Genomic DNA, 19,782 nt, shown 5'->3' with positions numbered 1-19,782 from the left:
GGCACTATACCCAGATATGATGGATTTAGGGTTCCATGTTAAAATAATCTAGCATGTGGTCACATATGACCTTTCATTTGTCAACCATGTATTAGTATTGTCAATAATACACTATTGGGTTTATCATGGTATTATGTTATTATCATCTTTTTCAACATGGTACTTGATTATGGACTATGATTAAGTTTTTATTGTTTGGTCACTCACAAATTATTATTGGTTACAAAAATTTTAAATAACATATTTTCAGATATTATATTATTAAATTTTCAATCAGTCACTAATTTTCATTATAAATTTTATTTTATATATTGGTCATTTACTTCATTTCTTCACATACACTATACACACATTGATTATTAGGTTTGATTACAGTACACACACCTTGCACATACCACACATGTTTGACACATATACATACACTACACACACACTTCATTATTCACATGTAGCATTATATAATGTTTTTATTTTTGATAAATCACTCTTTATGTAATTTTGGGTATGATATTTATTTGAGTTTTTCAAAAATTGTTTTATAATATGCACTATGCACTTTAGTTTTATTATGTTTCCATTCACTGCATGGCACTTGCACTTTAGATGCACTGCACTTTCACTTTTTCACTTAGATCTGATATTAAATGATGTTATTATTTATTATTATATTATCATTTTATTATTTTTTTATTTTTTGTATTATTTATCACAACAATGGTATATAACTGTCCATCTATGATGTGGCTCAGATACTTCCGTGTATGGTATGTTCAATAATAGTGATAGTGATATAACCTTAGATAAGTATTTCATGACCATTGTGACTTTTGCCCTTAACTTTGGCAATAACAAACATGGCGTCCGGATGCAGTGCGTCCTTCTGCGCATGCCCCGGAATCCTCCGTCATTCGCGTCATTCTGACGTTCGGTGATGAGGCTTCGGCGTCATTGCTGTGCGTCGGCGCGTGATGATGTGGGACGTCCGGGATTGTGACGCGGACGGACGCACCGGTAGTTACGTCCGGTGATTATTATGGCCTCAGGTGTGTATGGCATATATAATGGGCCCTCCACTCTCCCACTCCATCGCTCCTGGACAAAGCGGTAGCGAAACGCGTTGGAGTGTGGAGGAGTGGAGTCAGGACGCATGGCCACCGGGTCGGTATAGGGTGATTTGGGGGAAAAATTGGGAGGTATTTGCGCCTGATTGGGGTCTGCAGTACAGACATCAGGACTTGAGTTGAGCAGCAAGGGACCAATGCAATTCCACCTATATGATCTGTAGGCCGATTGGGTCTTGTGCAATATAGATTGGTCATTCATCCATGTGCAATAGATTGGGTGCTAATATAGTTTGCTGTTGTTCCCTATTTTGGATTAGATGAATTTTGCCAGCATTATATTATACACGCTGTTTTGGATTTACTAACTTATACTGACACCTCTCAATCCCCATTGCCCGGAGTTTGCTTGTATTTTTTATATGTATAAACTATCTTATTGTGATTAGATGTTCCTGACTCCTGATTTATATGGTTTTAAATGTCTTTAGTGTATGTGTTTTTTATGGGGGGACTGGTTTTTTGTTGAAATAAAATTCATGAATTTGTCAATTAATCATTGTGGACATTAATGATTTTTTGGGGGGATTTTTTGTTGTAGGGGTTATACTGGGATACCGCCAAGGCGGTCCTTAGGGGCCGTATTATGGCGTACAAAGCAGCGCTGCAGAAAAAGATCAATGCTCAGGTCCAGAAATATAGTGTGTCACTACGGGCGGCTTACACTTCCTTTCAGTTGGATCCTTCAGAGGTGACCAGAAAGGCGTGGAAGGATGCCCGTTCTGGATATGAACAGTGGCTGAAAAAAAGAGAGGATATTCATAGATCCTATTACGAGGCCTTACTATTCCGCCATGGTAGTAAGGCGGGGCGCCTACTGGCGCGGTTTGCCAAGGGACCTTTTGTGACTAATCCTATTTCTCAACTGGTGGATGGGGGCGGCCGTGTGCAGCGTGACCCGCAACTGATTACATCTATTTTAAAGGACTACTATGAGCAGCTGTATGCGGCCCCTCCTTCCCCGCCGGAATCGCTGGACAGCTGGCTGAGGGATGCTGGTCTGTCAACATTGTCGGAGGACCACCTTACCCTACTGAACTCACCTATCTCTGAGGAGGAAATTAAACGGTGCATAAAACAGCTGAAGTCACAGAAGGCCCCTGGTCCCGATGGGCTATCGGCCGATTTTTATAAAATATTGAGTGAGGATATCTCCCCTACGTTACATTCTTTATTCTCTCTTTATCTGCAGGGGGGGATGGTCCCTAGCTCGTCCAACACCGCCTACATCAAGCTTTTGCTTAAACCTGGGAAAAATCAGCAGCATCCAAATTCATACCGTCCGATCTCGTTAAATCTAGACTTAAAGCTTGTCTCCAAGATTATGGCGGATCGTCTTGCGGAGGTGCTCCCGGAGCTCATTTCTCCGGCTCAAGTTGGCTTCGTGAGAGGAAGGTCAGCTACTATTAACATACGGAAAGTTATGGCGGTCTTGGACGAGATACGGGCTAGACCTCATTTGCATCCATCCCCAGCTCTCCTCTCGATTGATGCCGAAAAAGCTTTCGACAGTGTGAGCTGGGGATGGATGTTTGGGGTGCTGGAGAGGATGGGTTTTGCGGGACCCTTCCTAGACTACATTAGGGCATTGTATGCCTCTCCGGTGGCGAGGATCCATATTCCAGGCTTTCTTTCTTCTCCTTTTCCCCTTTTTAAAGGCACGCGACAGGGGTGTCCCCTGTCCCCTTTACTTTTCAATCTTGCTATAGAACCTCTTTCCCGTAAGTTGCAGGCTCTGCCGGATGTGGAGGGTATTACAGTAGGCTCTAAGGCCTTGAAAATTACTTTTTTTGCCGATGATCTTTTAGTTTTTTTGGCGAACCCAGCGAGGGATCTGGCTAGGGTATTTGATTTTCTGGCTAATTTTGGCCTGTTTTCAGGTTTTAAGGTCAATGTGGACAAAAGTGACCTGCTGGACCTATCCCCTTCCTCCACGAATAACCTTAAACTCCCTGTCTCTATACCCCTGCAATATTCCCGCACGTGTATAACATACTTAGGCATTAGAATAGGGACTACGTCCCGCTCCCTATACACCCTAAACTTTCCCCCGATAATCAGGAAAATACAAACCGATTTGCAGAAATGGTCACATTTGCCTCTGTCACTCTTTGCTAGGGTGGCGCTGGTAAAGATGATGGGATTTGCCAAAATTTTATACCCTCTCCAGACGATCCCGCTCTTGCTGTGTCACACTGATGTTACTTCATTGAGGTCGGCCATATCCAAATTTATCTGGGCTTCTAGGAGGCCACGGATTGCTCAGAAAAAATTGTTGCTACCCAAGGACAAGGGAGGTTTGAACCTGCCTGATGTACGCCTGTATAATTTGGCCTGTCTCATGAGGCATGGCTTTGATTGAATGAGGGGCTCGAGTAATTTTTCAAACTATGAGCTGGAATCTCATCTGGCTCAGCCATGGTCTTTAAATGGTCTTCTCCATACCAAATTTGGAGCCCTTCCGCCCGCTATTCGGCAGAGCTTGTTATTCCGGGACTCCATCAAGGCTTGGCAGGCAGGACGGAAAGTGCTGGGACTGTCTTGGCAGATAAGTGTACATTTAGATCCTTGGCATCATCCGGAGTTTATGTCAGGTATCCAAAATCCGCTCTTTCGTAAATGGAAAAAAGTTGGAATAACTAAAGTGTTGGATTTTATACATGTCACTGAAAGCAGGTACTATACATTCCCTGAACTCCAGACAAAGTATGGCCTGGGGCCGGGCCATTTTTTGGCTTACAGCCAGCTACATAGCTTTCTCTCTTCCCGTCTCAGGGATCTTAGGTTGGAACTTTCCAATAATCCTATTTCTCTCTTTGTTTCGGTGTCCCCCCCACAACATACTTTGTCTGCCCTTTACTCTACTTTGAGGGATGCTGATACCAGGGGTCTAGCTTTATCGCTATTTAAATATTGGGAGGATAAATGGCCCTTGCCTGATCTTAATGCCCTGATTCTGAAAGGATGAAACGCGGTGCGACAGGCGGTGGTCTCTGAACAATGGAGGGAGACACAATACCGTGTTATGCACCATGCCACTTATGGCTTTTCTTTCCCTCGGACCCCGTCCCATCCTGATAGAATCATAGCGTGTCCTAATTGTGGGGAGAGGGGTACGGATCTGGAGCATGGTCTGTACTCATGCTCCAAGGTACAATTATTTTGGAAAACTTTGATTGACTGGCTCAATAACAGGCTCAGGACTTCCTTTTCTTTAGATCATCATTTGATCCTCTTGCACTTCTCCCCTGCTGATGAGCCTGTCACTCTTTTACTTCATATTTTCATCTTAGTTCCTAAGCAGTGTTTGTTGGCTAGATGGTTGACAGCTGAGATGCCAACTACTACTCATGTTCTACAGCAAGTGACGCGATACATGTGGCTAGATCAATTGGAGGCCATACCAGCACGTGAAATGAGGGCGAAGGCATTTTTTAAAAAGTGGAGGTGCTTCATGCTTACCTTCCTAGACTCCCATGATATTCAGAGGGTTGTTGGACCTTTCCAAAATACAGCCTGGTATCTGCGTGCGGATATTGCTGGTGCCCTGGGTGCCTTAAGGTTACCTGACTGATCCCCTTTTTTTTTTCTCCCTTGGCAATGCTCTTTGTCCGTGGGGAGGAGTTTTGGACCTCATTCCTGCAAGATGGGGGGGGGGGGGGGGCAGGACGGGAGGGACAGTTTTTGTTTTGTGTGACTGGTCTGCCTACTTCGGCAGACCCAGTATACATTGTTTCTGTTTTGTTTGTTTGTTTGTATGATTAGCTTATCTGCACCAGCAGGTTATGTATGTATGTATAAATAAATATATATATATATATATATATATATATATATATATATATATATATATATATGTGGAGGGTTTGTTTCTCACCCTTGAGATGTTATTCCTGGCTTTCGTGATCTGCTAATCATATTTATATTTGTAAAACTTCTAATAAAATTATGTTTGCAAAAAAAAAAATAAGGGAGGGGCCATCAATAAGGGAGGGGGGCCATCGATAAGGGAGGGGGTCCATCGATAAGGGAGGGGGAGGGGGCCATCGATAAGGGAGGGAGGGGGCCATCGATAAGGGAGGGGGGTAAGGGGCCATTGATAAGGGAGGGGGCAATCGATAAGGGAGGGGCCATCAATTACATAATGGGGTATAAGTAAGGGGGGAGAGGGCCATCTATAAGGTGACTACTTAGGGGGAGAGGGGGCCCATAAGGGGACAACATAGGGGGAGAGGGAGCCTATAAGGAGGCTACATAGAAGGGGACATATACTATAGGGGGATCACATCGTGTCAGCCTACCCACTAAATGGTGGCATAAAGGGGCCAATACAGATGTGCAGTTTGTATAGAGATGAGGATGGTCCCGGAGTAAGGAGCCTAATATGTTTGCCTGGCAGATTCTGTGGAGTTGTGGCTCGGAGAAGTTCTCATAATGGCAGATGGAGAAGAAAATGCAAACGTCTCTGATCAGAGAAGATGTCCCTTGTAAGTTACTTGATGTAACTACACTGTAATGTATATAGTGTATAGAACCTGTGTAGAGCTAGGGCTACATCTATATGACTGTATGAGGTGATAGTGATCTTTGTACAGTGGATTATTCAGTAGCAGCGGCGGTGTTAGTCAGTATGTGGTGGTAATATTTGTTACTTTTATCTGGTATTGTGTTTTATTGGTCTCAGTATACTGGATTTGGTCAGTAACAATATGGTGGAGATGGTAGTGGTTGGGGTGTGGCGGTAAAATTTTCTTCCTATATACTGGTATTACTGGTAATATTGGTCTCAGTGTACAGGATTTGGTCAGTAACAGTATGGCAGTAATATGTATGGTGATAATATTTTCTCTTCATATATATAAATATATATATATATATATATATATATATATATATATATATATATATATATATATACACCAAAAGCATCACTTAGTCGTGAAAGGAATGGGGGGGGGGGGCAAGGTGACCTCTTGCACCAGGGCATAGGAGACATTAGCTACCCCCCTGCCTGTATCCCTCTGCACCCACCCTCGACTGGTCACCCTGTGTCCCACCGTCCACAACTTAGACTGGTCACTTTGTAATCTTGTACCCCCCCCCTCAGACTGGTCACCCTGTACCTCCCTGCCCCCACTGCAGACTGGTCACCCTGTACCCCCCTGCCCCCACCCGAGACTGGACACCCTATATCCCCCTAATGTCAGTGTTAACATATTAAGTGTCCATGGAAGATATAGGTCAATAAAAAACATATATCTACATGGCCCAGGTACATATTATCTCACCTATGCAGGTCTAGACCAAAAGTCTAGCCTGATAGTTATCAGTAATTAATAATTATATTAATTACCTGCGATTCTTCCATTTCTGCTTCTGATCGGAATGTTCGTCTCCTTGCGTGTTTATTCTTTTCGTCGTCCACCTAAAGTAGAATAAAAATCATAGGTGTGATAATATGTTCCTAGAATGGAGATCTTACTATGTAGGTAATACTCTAAGGACACTGCTCATATGACCCTGCTCTCTTGTGTCTCTACCTTTACCCAAGACTGGACACCCTATATCCCCCTGCCCCCACCCCAGACTGGTCATTCTCTATTCCCCTGCCCTCACCCTAGACCGGTCACCTTATATGCCTTTGACCCTGCCCCAGAGTGGCCACTCTTTATCCTCTTACCCCCATCCCAGACTGGTCTCCCTCTAGCCCCCTGTCTCCACCTTAGAAGGGTCACCCTGTATCCTCCTGCCCCCAACAAAAACTGGTCAACCTGTATCCCCCTGCCACCACCCTAGACTTGTCACCGTGAGTCACCTTGCCTCCACTGGTCACCCTGTATCCTTCTGCCCCAAACCCAAACTGGTCACCCTGTATCCTCGTGCCTTCACCCTAGACTGGTCACCCTGTATCCTCCCGCCCCCCACCCCCACCCCTCAGTGGTCACTCTTCATCGCCTTTCCGCCACCCCTGACTGGTAACCCTGTATATCTCTAGCCTCAACTAAGACGGGTCATCCTGTATGCTCCTGCCCTCACCCTAGATAAGTCACCCTGTATCCTCCTGCCCCCACCCTGGACTAGTCACCCAATATCCCTTTGACCCAACCCCAGACTGGTCTGCTTCTATCCCCCTACCGAAGTCCAGACTTGTCACCTTGTATCCCAGTGCCCACACCCTAGACCCGTCACTGTGTCTCATGGCCCACACCACAGACTGGTCACCCTGTAATCCTGTACCGCCACCCCCATATTGGTTTCCCTGTATTCCCCTGCCCCCATTCCAGACTGGTCATTCTCTATTTCCCTGCCCTCACCCTAGACCAGTCACTCTATGTCCCCTTGACATTGCCCCAGACTGGCCACTCTGTATCCTCCTGCCCCATCCCAGAATGGCCTCCCTCTATCTCCCTGCGTACACCCTAGATTGGTCACCTTGTATCTCTATGTCCACCCCCCCCCCCCCCCAGACAGGCCACCCTGTATGATTCTGCCTTCACTGCAGATTAGTTACCCTATTTTCCCCGGCAACCACCCCAGACTGGTCATTCCGTATCCCCCTGCCCCCGCCCTAGACTTGTCACCCTATATCCTGTGCTCTCTGATGAGTGCGCTGCCAGGGATAGGACGGGACACCCCCGGCAGCCGCACATCAGCCAGGGACAGACCAGGAGGCGAGAGGCTCGACAGGGGAGTAGATGGAAGGTGAGTTGTGTTTTTTTTTTCTTTTGTTATCTTTTATGCACAGGGGGGAGAGGAGGGGGACCATATATAATGAGGGAAGAGGGGGCCAGATATAAGAGGGAAAAAGGGAGCCAGCTATAATGAGGAAAGAGGGGGCCAGCTATAAGGAGAGGGGGGAGAATAGGGAGGCAACCTATAAGGGAGGGGGGAGAGGGGGCCATCGATGGGAGAGTGGGCCATCTATAAGCGGGGGGAGGTGGGTCATCTAAAAGGGAGGGGGCCATCTATAAGGGAGGGGGGGAGGGGGCTATCTATAAGCGGGATGAGGGGGGTCATCTAAAAGGGCGGGGGGCCATCGATAAGGGAGGGGGGGAGGGGGGCCATCGATAAGGGAGGGGGCCATCGATAAGGGAGGGGGAGGGGCCATCGATAAGGGGGGGAGGGGCCAATCGATAAGGGAGGGGGCCATCGATAAGAGAGGGGGAAGGGGGCAATCAATAAGGGAGAGGCCATCAATAAGGGAGGGGGGGAGGGGGCCATCGATAAGGGAGTGGGGCCATCGATAAGGGAGGGGGGGAGGAGGGCCAATGATAAGGAAGGGGGGGCCATCGATAAGGGAGGGGGGAGGGGGGCCATCGATAAGGGAGGGGGGCCATCGATAAGGGAGGGGGCCATCAACAAGGGAGGGGGCCATCAACAAGGGAGGGGGGGAGGGGGGCCATCGATAAGAGAGGGGGGAGGGGGCCATCGATAAGAGAGGGGGAGGGGCAATCGATAAGGGAGGGGGCCATCTATAATGGGGTATAAGTAAGGGGGGAGAGGGCCATCTATAAGGGGACTACATAGGGGGAGAGGGGGCCCATAAGGGGATAACATAGGGGGAGAGGGGGCCTATAAGGAGGCTACATAGAAGAGGACATATACTATAGGGGGATCACATCGTGTCAGCCTACACACTAAATGGTGGCATAAAGGGGCCAATACAGATGTGCAGTTTGTATAGAGATGAGGATGGTCCCGGAGTAAGGAGCCTAATATGTTTGCCTGGCAGATTCTGTGGAGTTGTGGCTCGGAGAAGTTCTTATAATGGCAGATGGAAAAGAAAATGCAAACGACTGATCAGAGAAGATGTCCCTTGTAAGTTACTTGATGTAACTACACTGTAATGTATATAGTGTATAGAACCTATATAGAGCTAGGGCTACCTCTATATGACTGTATGAGGTGATAGTGATCTTTGTACAGTGGATTATTCAGTAGCAGCGGCGGTGTTAGTCAGTATGTGGTGGTAATATTTGTTACTTTTATCTGGTATTGTGTTTTATTAGTCTCGGTATACTGGATTTGGTCAGTAACAATATGGTGGAGATGGTAGTGGTTGGGGTGTGGCGGTAAAATTTTCTTCCTATATACTGGTATTACTGGTAATATTGGTCTCAGTGTACAGGATTTGGTCAGTAACAGTATGGCAGTAATATGTATTGTGATAATATTTTCTCTTTATATATATATATATATATATATATACACACATACATACACACACCAAAAGCATCACTTAGTCGTGAAAGGAATGGGGGGGGGGGCCCAAGGTGACCTCTTGCACCAGGGTATAGAAGACATTAGATACCCCCCTGCCTGTATCCCCCTGCCACCACCCTAGACTTGTCACCGTGAGTCATCTTGCCTCCACTGGTCACCTTGTATCCTTCTGCCCCAAACCCAAACTGGTCACCCTGTATCCTCGTGCCTTCACCCTAGACTGGTCACCCTGTATCCTCCCGCCCCCCACCCCCACCCCGCAGTGGTCACTCTTCATCGCCTTTCCGCCACCCCTGACTGGTAACCCTGTATATCTCTAGCCTCAACTAAGACGGGTCATCCTGTATGCTCCTGCCCTCACCCTAGATAAGTCACCCTGTATCCTCCTGCCCCCACCCTGGACTAGTCACCCAATATCCCTTTGACCCAACCCCAGACTGGTCTGCTTCTATCCCCCTACCGAAGCCCAGACTGGTCACCTTGTATCCCAGTGCCCACACCCTAGACCCGTCACTGTGTCTCATGGCCCACACCACAGACTGGTCACCCTGTAATCCTGTACCGCCACCCCCAAATTGGTTTCCCTGTATTCCCCTGCCCCCATTCCAGACTGGCCACCCTGTATCCCCCTGCCCCCACCCAAAACTGGTCACCCTGTACGCTCCTTATGTCAATGTTAACATATTAAGTGTCCATGGAAGATATAGGTCAAGAAAGAAAATGTATCTACATGGCCCAAAAACATATCACCACACCTATGCTCCTGCCCCCACCCCCTACTAGTCAACCTGTATCCCCCTGCAATCACCCAAGACTGGTCATTCTATTTTCCCCTGCCCCAATTCTAAACTTGTTTCCCTAAATTCCTTTGCCTTCACCCAAGACTGGTCACCCTGTATCCTCCTACCATACACCTGTACGCAGGCTCGGACTGGGCCACCGGGGGGCCGGGGAAACCCCCGGTGGGCCCCGAGCTGGAGTGGGCCCCGCCCCCCTGTCAGGGGACACAGGGCTGGAGACTGCAGACATGTGGTCTCCAGCCAGCAAGCCCAGCTGGGGCCCCGTGCTCCCGGGGGGCCCACTCGGGTGCGGCACCTATCTTTTTAACTGGAAGCGATCGCAACAATCGCTTCCAGTTAAATGTAGTGTGCTGATTGACAGCGCGAGAAGCCATAGGCTTCCCGCCCTGTCAATCACTCTTGTGACCGCAAGCAGCGTTTGCTTGCGATCACAAGAGTGTCAGTGTCCTCCGCTCCCGCCCCCGACAGATCCGCAGCATCCTGGGGAAGTCCCGGGCAGCACGTCGCTTCTGAGTTCAGTGTGCGCTGCGGCGGCTGGGATTTCCGGCTGGGAGCGTGAACCGGAAGTCTCAGCCGCCGCGCACACAGAGCTCAGAGGCGACGTGCTGCTCGCGACTTCAACAGGATGCGGCTGATCTGTCGTGAAGAGAGAAGAAGACACCTGCGACCGACGGGGGAGCGTGTTGTAAGGTGAGTTGTTTTTGTTTATTTTTAGGGAGACAACAGGAGGGGGCTATATTGGGGTGAACAACAGAAGGGGGGCTATATGGGGGTTAAACAACAGGAGGGGGCTATATGGGGATGGACAACAGGAGGGGGCTATATGGGGGATGGACAACAGAAGGGGCTATATAGGGGGTGGACAACAGAAGGGGGCTATATGGGGGATAGACAACGAAAGGGGGCTGTATAGGGGGATGGACAACAGACGGGGGCTATATAGGGGGGTGAAAAACAGAAGGGGGCTATATAGGGGGTGAACAACAGAAGGGGGCTATATGGGGGATTAACAACAGAAGGGGGGCTATATGGGGGATGGACAACAGGAGGGGGCTATATGGGGGATGGACAACAGAAGGGGGCTATATAGGGGGTTGACAACAGAAGGGGGCTATATGGGGATAGACAACGAAAGGGGGCTGTATAGGGGGATGGACAACAGACGGGGGCTATATAGGGGGGTGAAAAAACAGAAGGGGGCTATATAGGGGGTGAACAACAGAAGGGGGCTATATGGGGGATTAACAACAGAAGGGGGGCTATATGGGGGATGGACAACAGGAGGGGGCTATATGGGGGATGGACAACAGAAGGGGGCTATATAGGGGGTTGACAACAGAAGGGGGCTATATGGGGATAGACAACGAAAGGGGGCTGTATAGGGGGATGGACAACAGACGGGGGCTATGTAGGGGGGGTGAAAAACAGAAGGGGGCTATATAGGGGGTGAACAACAGAAGGGGGCTATATGGGGGATTAACAACAGGAGGGGGGCTATATAGAGGGATTAACAACAGAAGGGGGCTATATGGGGGATTAACAACAGAAGGGGGGCTATATAAAGGGGTTAACAACAGAAGGGGGCTATATGGGGGATTAACAACAGAAGGGGGGCTATATAGAGGGATTAAAAACAGAAGGGAGCTATTTAGGGGGGGTGAACAACAGAAGGGGGCTATATAGGGGGGTGAACAACAGAAGGGGGTTATATAGGGGGTGAACAACAGAAGGGGGCTATATAGGGGGATGGACAACAGAAGGGGGCTATATAGGGGGATGGACAACAGAAGGGGGCTATATAGGGGGATGGACAACAGAAGGGGGCTATATAGGGGGGTAAACAACAGAAGGGGCTATATAGGGGGGTGAATAACAGAAGGGGGCTATATAGGGGGATGGACAACAGAAGGGGGCTAAATAGGGGTGTGAATAACAGAAGGGGGCTGTATAGGGGGATGGACAACAAAAGGGGGCTGTTTAGGGCGATGGACAACATAAGGGGGCCATATAGGAGGATGGACAACATAAGGGGCTGTATAGGGGGATTGACAACAGAAGGGGGCTATATAGGATGATGGACAACATAAGGGGGCTGTATAGGGGGATGGACAACAAAAGGGGGCTATCTACAGTATATGCGGGATGGATAACACAGGGGAGCCATTTATAAGGGGGACAACATAGGGGAGCCATTTATAGGTGAGACAACACAGGGGGGATGTATATAATAGGGCATGCACAGAGGGGGTCATATACTATTGGGCAGTGATAGGGAACCTTGGCTCTCCAGCTAATGCAAAACTACAGCTTTAGCTGTGGCTGTCCAGGCATGATGGGAGTTGTAGTTTTGCAACAGCTGGAGGGCCAAGGTTCCCTACCCCTTGTATAGGGGATGCACAGAGGTTGTCGTCTACTATAGGGGGACTGCGCATAGGGGGATTTCTACTATAGTAGATGCACATGGGGCCATCTGTATGGAAGACTGAACAAGGGACCAGTAAAGGGGCCAATACAGATGTGCAGTGTGTAGAGAGATGAGGATGGTGCCAGAGTGTGAAGCCTAATATGTCTGTCTGGCAGATTCTGTGGATTCGTGGCTCGGAGAAGTTCTAATGGCCCAGGGCAGATGGAGAAGAAAATGAAAAGCGAAGAACTCCGATCAGAGAAGACGTCTCCTGTGAGTCACCTGATGTAACTGCAGTGTAATGTATATGGTGTATAGAGCCTGTGTAGAGCTGGGTCTGCCTCTATATGACTGTATAAGGTGATAGTGGTCTGTGTACAGAGGATTTTATTCAGTAGCAGCGGTGACGGTGTAAGTCAGTATATGGTGGTACTAGTCAGTAGTAGTGGCGGTAATATTTCCCCCTTGTATACTGGTAATATTGGTAATAGTATACAGGATTTGGTCAGCACCAGTATAGCGGTAATATGTATGGTGATACTATTTCCCTCCTATATACTGGTATTATTGGTAATATCAGTCTTGGTATACAGGATCTGGTCAGTAACAGTATGGCGGTAATATGTGTGGGGATATTTGCTCTTTATATACTGGTGTTATTGGTAGCTGTATGACTTTTGTATCTGTATAAAGTGTTATCATGCAAAGAAACCTGTCTTATAGCCAACTGCACAGGGCAATTATAGGTAACAAAAGCTCCTAGGAAGCCCCATGTAAAAGTGTCAGAGATCAGCTGACACGCAAATGCCCGCTAGTCGGCTGATTTGATCTTTTGTGCAGCTGTATAAATCATTGTTGTTGGCCACACATCTCGGTGTATTCCTGCCCTGCTGATTAGCAATCGTTTGCAGCCCTATGCTGCCCCATATCACACCGTGTTAATGGACCCTTATTAATGTTACCATAGATAAGTATAGTGGCTGAAGGGTGGGCCCCATGAATGATTTCCCCTGGTGGGCCCAAGCACTCCAGTCCGACACTGCCTGTACGGTTCACCCTGTATCCCCCTGCCCGCACCAAAAACTGCTCACCCTATATTCCTTTGACCCAACCCCAGACTGGTCTGCTTCTATCCCCCTACCCCAGCCCAGACTGGTCACCCTGTGTCTCATGGCCCACACCACAGACTGGTCACATTGTAATCCTGTGCCCCCACCCCCAGATTGGTTTCCCTGTATCCTACTGCTCCCACTCCAGACTGGTCACCCTATATCCCCCGGCCCCCACCTGAGACTGGTCACCATGTATCCCCCTAATGTCAGTGTTAACATATTAAGTGTCCATGGAAGATATAGGTCAATAAAAAAACATATATCTACATGGCCCAGGTACATATTATCACACCTATGCAGGTCTAGACCAAGAGTCTAGCCTGATAGTTATCAGTAATTAATAAATATATTAATTACCTACCTGCGATTCTTTCATTCTTGCTTCTGATGGGAATGTTCGTCTCTGTGCGTGCTTCTTCTTCTCGTCGTCCACCTAAAGTAGAAAAATATTCACAGGTGTGATAATATGTTCCTAGAATGGAGATCTTAATATGTAGGTAATACTCTAAGGACACTGCTCATATGACCCTGCTCTCTTGTGTCCCTACCCTTACCCAAGACTGGTCACCGTATATCCCACTGCCCCATCTCAGACTGGTCATTCTCTATTTCCCTGCCCTCACCCTAGACCAGTCACCCTATGTCCCCTTGACATTGCCCCAGACTGGCCACTCTGTATCCTCCTGCCCCATCCCAGAATGGCCTCCCTCTATCTCCCTGCGTACACCCTAGATTGGTCACCTTGTATCTCTATGTACCCCCCCCCCCCCCTCCCCAGACAGGTCACCCTGTATGATTCTGCCTCCACTGCAGATTAGTTACCCTATTTTCCCCGGCAACCACCCCAGACTGGTCATTCTGTATCCCCCTGCCCCCACCCTAGATTTGTCACCCTATATCCTGAGCTCTCTGATGAGTGTACTGCCGGGGAAAGGACGGGACACCCCCGGCAGCCGCACATCAGCCAGGGACAGACCAGGAGGAGAGAGGCTCGACAGGGGAGTAGATGGAAGGTGAGTTGTGTTTTTTTTTCTTTTGTTATCTTTAATGCACAGGGGGGAGAGGAGGGGGACCATATATAATGAGGGAAGAGGGGGCCAGATATAAGAGGGAAAGAGGGAAGAGTGAGCCAGCAATAAGGGGGAAGAGGGGGCCAGCTATAATGAGGGAAGAGGGAGCCAGCTATAATGAGGGAAGAGGGGGCCAGCTATAAGGAGAGGGGGGGAGAATAGGGAGGCAACCTATAAGGGAGGGGGGAGAGGGGGGCCATCGATGGGGGAGAGGGGGCCATCTATAAGCGGGGGGAGGTGGGTCATCTAAAAGGGAGGGGGCCATCTATAAGTGAGGGGGGGAGGGGGCCACCTATAGGGGAGGGGGGGAGGGGGCCATCTATAAGCGGGATGAGGGGGGTCACCTAAAAGGGCGGGGGGCCATCGATAAGGGAGGGGGGGAGGGGGGCCATCGATAAGGGAGGGGGGAGGGGGGAGGGGGGCCATCGATAAGGGAGGGGGCCATCGATAAGGGAGGGGGAAGGGGGCCATCGATAAGGGAGGGGGGAGGGGCCATCGATAAGGGGGAGGGGGCAATCGATAAGGGAGGGAGGGGGCCATCGATAAGGGAGGGAGGGGGCCATCGATAAAGGAGGGAGGGAGGGGGCCATCGATAAGGGAGGGCCATCGATAAGGGAGGGAGGAAGGGGACATTGATAAGGGAGGGGGAAGGGGGCAATCAATAAGCGAGGGGCCATCAATAAGGGAGGGGGGGAGGGGGGCCATCGATAAGGGAGGGGGAGTGGGGCCATCGATGGGGGAGGGGGGCCATCGATAAGGGAGTGGGGCCATCGATAAGGGAGGGGGGAGGGGGGCCAATGATAAGAGAGGGGGTCATCGATAAGGGAAGGGGGCCATCGATAAGGGAGGGGGGCCATCGATAAGGGAGGGGGAGGGGGCCATCAACAAGGGAGGGGGCCATCGATAAGGTAGGGGGGAGTGGGGCCAACGATAAGGGAGGTGGGGAGGGGGGCCAGCGATAAGGGAGGGGGGCCATCGATAAGGGAGGGGGAGGGGGCCATCGATAAGGGAGGGGGGCCATCGATAAGGGAGGGGGAAGGGGGCCATTGATAAGGGAGGGGGGAGGGGCCATCGATAAGATGGGGGAGGGGGCCATCGATAAGGAAGGGGGGGGAGGGGGCCATCGATAAGGGAGGGGGGGAGGGGGGCATCGATAAGGGAGGGGGGTAAAGGGCAATTGATAAGGGAGGGGGAGGGGCAATCGATAAGGGAGGGGACATCAATAAGGGAGGGGGAGGGGCCATCGATTAGGGAGGGGGGAGGGGGCCATCTATAATGGGGTATAAGTAAGGGGGAGAGGGCCATCTAAAAGGGAGGGGGCCATCTATAAGTGAGGGGGGGAGGGGGCCACCTATAAGGGAGGGGGCCATCTATAAGCGGGATGAGGGGGGTCATCTAAAAGGGCGGGGGGCCATCGATAAGGGAGGGGGCCATCGATAAGGGAGGGGGGGAGGGGGGCCATCGATAAGGGAGGGAAGCCATCGATAAGGGAGGGGGAGGGGGCCATAAACAAGGGAGGGGGCAATCGATAAGGGAGGGGCCATCGATAAGGGGGGGAGGGGGCCATCGATAAGGGGGGCCATCGATAAGGGAGGGGGGAAGGAGCCATTGATAAGGGAGGGGGAAGGGGGCAATCAATAAGGGAGGGGCCATCAATAAGGGAGGGGGGCCATCGATAAGGGAGGGTGAGGGGGGCCATCGATAAGGGAGTGGGGCCATCGATAAGGGAGGGGGGGAGGGGGCTAACGATGAGGGAGGGGGGCCATCAATAAGGGAGGGGGGCCATCGATAAGGGAGGGGGAGGGGCCATCAACAAGGGAGGGGGCCATCGATAAGGGAGGGGGGGGAGGGGGGCCAACGATAAGGGAGTGGGGCCATCGATAAGGGAGGGGGGCCATCGATAAGGGAGGGGGGCCATCGATAAGGGAGGGGGAGGGGGCAATCAACAAGGGAGGGGGCCATCGATAAGGGAGGGGGGGGAGGGGGGCCATCGATAAGGGAGGGGGGGGAGGGGGGCCATCGATAAGGGAGGGGGAGGGGCCATCGATAAGGGAGGGGGAAGGGGGCCATCGATAAGGGAGGTGGGAGGGGCCATCGATAAGGGGGGGAGGGGGCAATCGATAAGGGAGGGGGCCATCGATAAGGGAGGGAGGGGGCCATCGATAAGGGAGGGGGGGGAGGGGGCCATCGATAAGGGAGGGGGGGAGGGGGCCATCGATAAGGGAGGGGGGGAGAGGGCCATCGATAAGGGGGGGCCATCGATAAGGGAGGGGGAAGGGGCCATTGATAAGGGAGGGGAAGGGGGCAATCAATAAGGGAGGGGCCATCAATAAGGGAAGGGAGGAGGGGGGCCATCGATAAGGGAGGGGGGCCATCGATAAGGGAGTGGGGCCATCGATAAGGGAGGGGGGAGGGGGGCCAACGATAAGGGAGGGGGGCCATCGATAAGGGAGGGGGGAGGGGGGATATCGATAAGGGAGGGGGACCATCGATAAGGGACGGGGAAGGGGGCCATTGATAAGGGAGGGGGGAAGGGCCATCGATAAGGGAGGAGGAAGGGGGCCATCGATAAGGGAGGGCGAGGGGCCATCGATAAGGGGGGGAGGGGGCAATCAATAAGGGAGGGTGGGGGCCATCGATAAGGGAGGGAGGGGGCCATCGATAAGGGAGGGAGGGAGGGAGGAGGCCATCGATAAGGGGGGCCATCGTTAAGGGAGGGGGGAAGGGGCCATTAATAAGAAAGGGGGAAGGGGGCAATCAATAAGCAAGGGGCCATCAATAAGGGAGGGGGGGAGGGGGGCCATCGATAAGGGAGTGGGGCCATCGATAAGGGAGGGGTGAGGAGGGCCAACGATAAGGGAGGGGGTCATCGATAAGGGAGGGGGGAGGGGGGCCATCGATAAGGGAGGGGGGCCATCGATAAGAGAGGGGGAGGGGGGCATCATCAAGGGAGTGGGCCATCGATAAGGGAGGAGGGGAGGGGGGCCAACGATAAGGGAGGGGGGGAGGGGGGCAAACGATAAGGGAGGGGGGCCATCGATAAGGGAGGAGGAGGGGACAATCGATAAGGGAGGGGGGCCATCGATAAGGGGGGGGGAAGGGGGCCATTGATAAGAGAGGGGGAGGGGCCATCGATAAGGGGGGAGGGGGCCATCGATAAGGGAGGGGGGGAGGGAGCCATCGATAAGGGAGGGGGTGGAGGGGGCCATCGATAAGGGGGGGGCATCGATAAGGGAGGGGGGTAAGGGGCCATTGATAAGGGAGGGGGGAGGGGACAATCGATAAGGGAGTGGCCATCAATAAGAGAGGGGGGGGGCATCGATTAAGGAGGGGGGAGGGGGCCATCTATAATGGGGTATAAGTAAGGGGGGAGAGGGCCATCTATAAGGGGACTACATAGGGGGAGAGGGGGCCCATAAGGGGACAACATAGGGGGAGAGGGGGCCTATAAGGAGGCTACATAGAAGGGGACATATACTATAGGGGGATCACATCGTGTCAGCCTACACACTAAATGGTGGCATAAAGGGGCCAATACAGATGTACAGTTTGTATAGAGATGAGGATGGTCCCGGAGTAAGGAGCCTAATATGTTTGCCTGGCAGATTCTGTGGAGTTGTGGCTCGGAGAAGTTCTCATAATGGCAGATGGAGAAGAAAATGCAAACGACTCTGATCAGAGAAGATGTCCCTTGTAAGTTACTTGATGTAACTACACTGTAATGTATATAGTGTATAGAACCTGTGTAGAGCTAGGGCTACCTCTATATGACTGTATGAGGTGATAGTGATCTTTGTACAGTGGATTATTCAGTAGCAGCGGCGGTGTTAGTCAGTATGTGGTGGTAATATTTGTTACTTTTATCTGGTGTTTTATTGGTCTCGGTATACTGGATTTGGTCAGTAACAATATGGTGGAGATGGTAGTGGTTGGGGTGTGGCGGTAACATTTTCTTCCTATATACTGGTATTACTGGTAATATTGGTCTCAGTGTACAGGATTTGGTCAGTAACAGTATGGCAGTAATATGTATGGTGATAATATTTTCTCTTCATATATATATATATATATATATATATATATATATATATATATATATACACATACACCAAAAGCATCACTTAGTCGTGAAAGGAATGGGGGGGAGGCAAGGTGACCTCTTGCACCAGGGCATAGGAGACCTTAGCTATCCCCCTGCCTGTATCCCTCTGCACCCACCCTCGACTGGTCACCCTGTGTCCCACCGTCCACAACTTAGACTGGCCACTTTGTAATCTCGTACCCCCACCTCAGACTTGTCACCCTGTATCCTCCTGTCCCCACTGCAGACTGGTCACTCTGTACCCCCCTGCCCCCACTGCAGACTGGTCACCCTGTACCCCCCTGCCCCCACCCGAGACTGGACACCCTATATCCCCCTAATGTCAGTGTTAACATACTAAGTGTCCATGGAAGATATAGGTCAATAAAAAACATATATCTACATGGCCCAGGTACATATTATCACACCTATGCAGGTCTAGACCAAAAGTCTAGCGTGATAGTTATCAGTAATTAATAATTATATTAATTACCTGTTCTGCGATTCTTCCATTTCTGCTTCTGATCGGAATGTTCGTCTCCTTGCGTGTTTATTCTTTTCGTCGTCCACCTAAAGTACAATAAAAATCATAGGTGTGATAATATGTTCCTAGAATGGAGATCTTAATATGTAGGTAATACTCTAAGGACACTGCTCATATGACCCTGCTCTCTTGTGTCTCTACCTTTACCCAAGACTGGACACCCTGTATCCTCCTGCCCCCAACAAAAACTGGTCAACCTGTATCCCCCTGCCACCACCCTAGACTTGTCACCGTGAGTCACCTTGCCTCCACTGGTCACCCTGTATCCTTCTGCCCCAAACCCAAACTGGTCACCCTGTATCCTCGTGCCTTCACCCTAGACTGGTCACCCTGTATCCTCCAGCCCCCCACCCCCACTCCGCAGTGGTCACTCTTCATCGCCTTTCCGCCACCCCTGACTGGTAACCCTGTATATCTCTAGCCTCAA

At 50.6% G+C, this 19,782-nt stretch overlaps 1 protein-coding gene across 3 annotated transcripts in view; it reads right to left on the bottom strand.

Moving 5' to 3' along the window:
- LOC138799607 (oocyte zinc finger protein XlCOF8.4-like) overlaps positions 1–19,367 on the bottom strand; it is a 72,106-nt gene extending 52,739 nt beyond the window's left edge. For all 3 annotated transcript variants that reach the window (XM_069981047.1, XM_069981050.1, XM_069981048.1), the window contains exons 1-3: positions 19,305–19,367; positions 14,022–14,093; positions 6,475–6,546 (exon numbers count right to left, since the gene is read on the bottom strand). The gene's annotated coding sequence lies outside the window, so the exon portion shown is untranslated. The remainder of the gene's footprint in view (positions 1–6,474; positions 6,547–14,021; positions 14,094–19,304) is intronic.
- Between the last annotated feature and the right edge of the window lie 415 nt (positions 19,368–19,782).

This window comes from Dendropsophus ebraccatus, chromosome 8 (assembly GCF_027789765.1).
Source record: "Dendropsophus ebraccatus isolate aDenEbr1 chromosome 8, aDenEbr1.pat, whole genome shotgun sequence".
Taxonomy (NCBI): Eukaryota; Metazoa; Chordata; class Amphibia; order Anura; family Hylidae; genus Dendropsophus; species Dendropsophus ebraccatus.
The sequence above is the reverse complement of the archived record's forward strand: the minus strand, read 5'-3'. Positions and strand labels throughout refer to the sequence as shown.